Below are 5691 nucleotides of genomic sequence, written 5' to 3'. Positions count from 1 at the left end.
TTTTCTCACCACTTCACTCCGAACCCTTCGGGCTCCCAGTGTGTGTGTGTGTGTTCAATTTTTAATGTTTATTTATTTTTGAGAGAGAGAGAGAGAGAGAGAGAGAGACAGAGTGTGAACGGGGGAGAGGCAGAGAAAGAAGGAGACATAGAATCCGAAGCAGGCTCCAGGCTCTGAGCTGTCAGCACAGAGCTTGATGTGGGGCTCGAACTCATGGACCGTGAGATCATGACCTGAGCCGAAGTCAGATGCTTAACCGACTGAGCCATCCAGGCGCCCCCACCACTGTCTTTCTTTTTTAAGTAGGCTCCAACCCAGTGTGGTGCCCCAGGCGGGGTGGGGTGGGGGTGGGGGTTGGGAGGGGCTCATACTCAGGACCCTGAGATCAAGACCTGATCTGAGATCAAAACTCCCGATGCTTAACCGACCGAGCCACCCAGGCACCCCTCCCATTGTACTTTTAATTCCTGGGATGGACTGCGGAATCTCTGGGCTCCCTGTTTTGTGCACAGTGCTCTCTGTGCCTGGGATATCCTGAACGCGTTTCTCTGCCTGGCAAATGCTTCCTTGTTGGTTAAGACCCAGTTCCCATGTCACTGGGTCGGTAAAGTCATTGTTCCTCAGTGTCAGTCTCTCTGCCAACACCCTCTTCACGATAATAAATCACTTCCTCTCTGTGTTTCCTCACTCACAAGAGTTTTGTGCAGCAAAACCATCCTGCATTGTCACCCGGAACTCAAGCTTCTAATTTTCCTTTGTAACGCATCTCGTTCCTAGTCCATGAGTTCTGCGAAGTCAGGGAGCAAATATTGTTCATTGTTTTGCCCCTAGTATCCTTTAGTTCAGAGCCTGACATATGGTTACCATCTGGTAAATGTTTGGCGACTGAATAAAAGGCACATAAATGATAGTGAGAGAATTAATTAATTCATGAATTAATCCAAGGTCCTTCTAGTTAAAAAACTGCTATGGTATGAAATATTCCTATTGAAAATGAAATAGCACTGTACATTGGAATATGATCTAAATCCTAAATTAAATTTTTTTAAATGTTATTTATTTTTGAGAGAGAGAGACAGAATGTGAGCGGGGGAGGGACAGAGAGAGGGAGACACAGAATCTGAGGCAGGTTCCAGGCTCTGAGTTGTCAGCACAGAGCCAGATGCGGGGCCCGAACACACGAACTGTGAGATCATGACCCAAGCTGAAATCAGACGCTCAACCGACTGAGCCACCCAAGCGCCCCTCACCATGATCATTATTAAGGGAAAAGTTTCTTATTCTTTATTCTTTTCACATTTACAGATTTCTTGTGACAATATAAGGAATGAAGTAGAGAAAATTAGGAACTCCAATTCTAGTGTCTGAGCTACGGCTGGCTTTAAATGCCAGCACACACATCTTTCCCTATCTGTCTTCAATCATAAGACAACAAGACAAACATCTACTTGCTAGTAGTAATCTGTATGCTGTTCATTTCTCAACCCAAGAAATAAACACAAAACAGACTGGAAGATGTTCATACAAAGGCACAGCTTAAACACTCAAGAGAATAAAAGAGACGCTTACTCCCTTCTGAAAGACACATGAAACTCCAATTCAAGTTCACTTTAACAAATATTTATTGAATGGATGCTCTGTGTCCAATACTGGGTCAGCTCTTCATTCCTTTATTCGAGTACTTGTTGAACACTTACTATGAGTCAGGCATTATTCCAGGAAACAGAGGTTGAGCAGGGAATACAACAAAAATCTCAGCACTTACAGAATTATATGCTAGAAGCATGAGAGATAATATACACAAATAAATAAATTAGGGGTGCCTGGGGGGCTCAGTTGGTTGAGCATCGGACTCTTGATTTCAGCTCAGGTTATGATCTCACACTTTGCGAGATCCAGCGCTGTGTGGGGCTCTACACTGACAGCACAGAGCCTGCTTGGGATTCCTCTCTCTCTCTCTCTCTCTCTCTGTAACCCCACCCTGCCCCACTCACTCTCTCTCTTTCAAAATAAATAAATACACATAAGTAAATAAGTTATGTCAGACAGTGATAAGCACTACAGAGAAAAAGTTGGAAACAGAGTTAGGAAGTATCTGACTAGGAAAGGGGGCGTTTTAGTAGTTAAATATAGGTAGTCACGGAAGGTGACATTTAAACAAAATCTGATGGAGGTCTTCAGTGGTTTGGGGAACAAAGAGTGAGATGTGCAAATGATCACACTTTTGTTGGGAGTCCTGTGGCCCTCGCATTCCACGAGGTTGCGTTTTTTGGTGATGACCTACATTTTTTTTGCTCGTTCAAGGTGCCATCAGAGTGAAAGACATACTCCTTTGGGTAGAGGTGGAAGATGTAAATTTCATTCAAACTTTGAAGGATCAGAAGAGACTGACTGTGACTTCAAGTGAGATGGCAGGGAGAATGACATCAGCACAGGAGCCTCGGGTCAAGGAGGTCTTCCTTACTTTGACAGAGAGGTAAGGTTTACAGTTGGTTCCAGGAGGGCCTAGAAACCATTTGGAGAGCTCCCACTTGGTTGTAGGGCTGTGGGACGTCACCAGAGTTAACTGAGCACGGAAGAACATGATGAAAGCCGTATCTTTGTAAAATTAATACAGCGCATGGTCAGGGTCAATTGGAATAAAAACAAGCTCGAGGCAGGCTGGCCATGAAACGCTTCTCGTGGCTGTTACCCAGGCATTAATTGAGGAGGGCGGGGCTAGGACCATGACGTCACATAGGAGTGAGGTTTATGAAGAATAACTAACAGGACTTGGTGGGTGATTAGATCCTAAAGATAAAGAAGAGAAAGAAATGAGAGCTGACACACTGACAGAGTCCAGAGAGAGGCGAGGAGATGGTGTCATCCTAAGACTGAGGGCTCCGTCAGCCAAACAGCAGGGACGGGCTCTGGGTCACACAGCTAGTGAAAAGCTGGAGCCAGAGGCAGATTTCCTGCTTTTCCCACACAAGACGACTCGAAAGCTCGAAAACTGGCATATAGGGAAATAGGGCCACTCAAATGAGTGATTTGTGAGGGCTGACAATAAAAATGAGTGATTATGGAGGGATAGCCAGCTTACAATCGGGTGGAGGAGACGGAGAATTTTCGTTTTATATTTGTGGAGTTTGAAGACATCCAAGGGGAGGTATCCGGGAGATATGCATTAATTTAGGACTAGAATTTCCAGTCCTAAATTAGTAGTAAGCGACTTGCCCTTACTAGCTTGTGATCTTGGGCAAGTCGCTTAACCTCGCTGAGCCTCAGTTTTCCCAGGTGCAAAGTGGGGATAATGTTATTATTTAATGGCTAAAATTAATTAATACTTGCAAAGGGCTTGGAACAGGTCCTGGTACAAGGAAAGGGCTGTTTGTTAAATAAAATAGGCACGATGCAATGTAAAAAGAAAAAGAGGTTGGCTTCCTGGAGACGTAACAAGATGTAGGGAAAATTAGAGGACAATTTATGATATCAGGTCTGTCGTAGAAGTCAAGGGAGGAATTTTACGAAGGTGAGAAACAAAATCAAATGACACAGAGATGCGGAGACAAAGGCGAACCACGAGAGGTCAGAGGTGTGGAAAGCATCCGAATTCCAGTGGGTTGAGCATCTGACTCTTGATTTGAGCTCAGGTCATGTTATCACAATTTGTGAGTTCGAGCCCCACATTAGGGTTTGCAAGTGACCTGTGAATGTACCCAACAGCAGACACATTTTTAAAATAGGCATTTCAGTAAATTAGTGGGTAACATATTCACAGTGAATTGTTAAAATGCTGTTAAGGAAATTTGGAGTCATTTCTAGCCATCAGAGGATGGACAGCATGGGCCACAACACCTGCCTCACCTTTATAATTAGGTACACATACTCAGCTGTCTTGGTGTGAGATGGGAGATTTTATGATTTTAAAGTTTCCTTGACTGCAAATTCTGAAATGTGAGAGACTCTCATCACATTTTATTTGTGTTTGTACGGAAATTGGCACATTTTTGCTCTGTATGAAAGTGTACATATGCCACAAACATTTAGAAACTCATAGTAGCCCCCATGAAAGGCTGACTTGGAACAGAGCAGACTCACGACTCCACTGTAAACATTTGTCTACAAATCATCCATTTGTTCCCAGTTTGAGAAGTAGTCACAGAATTGTTCTCCTAGCATTTTTTTTTTTTGATCTAAATGTTGGCTTATAAATCCCAGTGCAGCAAATGAACTTAGATTTCTGAAAGTCAGAAACTCCACATTACAAAAAAGCATTCTTTTATTTGGATCTTTTTTCATAGTCTATATAATGCTGGACTTAAGAACTCTGTCTTAGGTGCTTAAAGGCATTGATATTTGCAGGGAAAAGTCACCTAACCAGCTCTGAAGAATTATTAAAGTAACAGAGTCAGCCAAAACCAGAGAAAGGAAGGCCATCAGGAAGAGACTGAATTCAGTCCTCCGGTGTTTACTATTAGGTTGCAAACTACAAACCAGCAGCGTCCCACAGGAATAGAATATTGTGACCCTCACATGTGAACTGTGTATATAATTTAAATTTCCTTAAATGCAAGCCACATTTTAAAAAAGGAAAAAAAGGGGCACCTGAGTGGTTCAGTCAGTTAAGCGTCCGACTTTGGCTCAGGTCATGATCTCACTGCTCCTGAGTTGATGGGCCCAGTGATGGGCCCTGTGCCGACAGCTAAGAGCCTGAAGCCTGCTTGGAATTTTGTGTCTCCCTTTCTCTCTGCCCTCCCCTGCTCATGCTCTCTCTCAAAAATAAATAAACATTGGGGCGCCTGGGTGGCGCAGTCGGTTAAGCGTCCGACTTCAGCCAGGTCACGATCTCACGGTCCGGGAGTTCGAGCCCCGCGTCAGGCTCTGGGCTGATGGCTCAGAACCTGGAGCCTGTTTCCGATTCTGTGTCTCCCTCTCTCTCTGCCCCTCCCCCGTTCATGCTCTGTCTCTCTCTGTCCCAAAAATAAATAAACATTGAAAAAAAAAATTAAAAAAAATAAATAAATAAACATTAAAAAAATAAAGAAGAACAAATGGGAAATTAATTTTAATATTTTCTTTACCTAATATACCCAAACTATCATTTTAACATGTAACTAACATACAAAATCATTAACAAGATATTTTGCATTATTTTTTCTACATGATCTTCAAAATCCGCTGTGCATTTTACACACTCAAGACATCTCCATTCAGACTAACCATCAGTTCCAAAGGTCAACAGCCACACCGGACAGTAGCCTAGCTTTGAACCAAAAAAACCCCTTGCTTTGGTATTTTTTAAAGGACACATTGCCAAATGGAGGCATTATTCAGAGAGCGCTCTATTAGAGCAAAACCGAGAGCAAATCAGTAACTTGAACTAAACGCGTACTTTCCCACTGTAGCGAGCATTGGGACTTTTCTGATATTTCTTGAGTTGGGGCCGAGCCTCTCAGCAAACCTCTCAGTGTGAAAATGAAATAAACAGGCCTGCCGTGTGTTGCCGCGTATCCTTGACTCACAGCAAAGAGGCCTGTGGCGTTTTCCCAGAAAAACAAAAACAAAAACCTTTTATCCTAATGTTGTAAAGAAAAAACTTGAAGGGGATGTTGGGGGGTAACTTACAATGTTTACTCCTTGGAGGCATTCATTCTATTTACAGCAGGTGCCCCAGGAAGGATGCGGGACACATCTTTTGCAAAAGTTGAT

Source organism: Prionailurus bengalensis, chromosome D4 (assembly GCF_016509475.1).
Source record: "Prionailurus bengalensis isolate Pbe53 chromosome D4, Fcat_Pben_1.1_paternal_pri, whole genome shotgun sequence".
Classification (NCBI taxonomy): domain Eukaryota; kingdom Metazoa; phylum Chordata; class Mammalia; order Carnivora; family Felidae; genus Prionailurus; species Prionailurus bengalensis.
Note: the sequence above shows the minus strand (reverse complement) of the source record.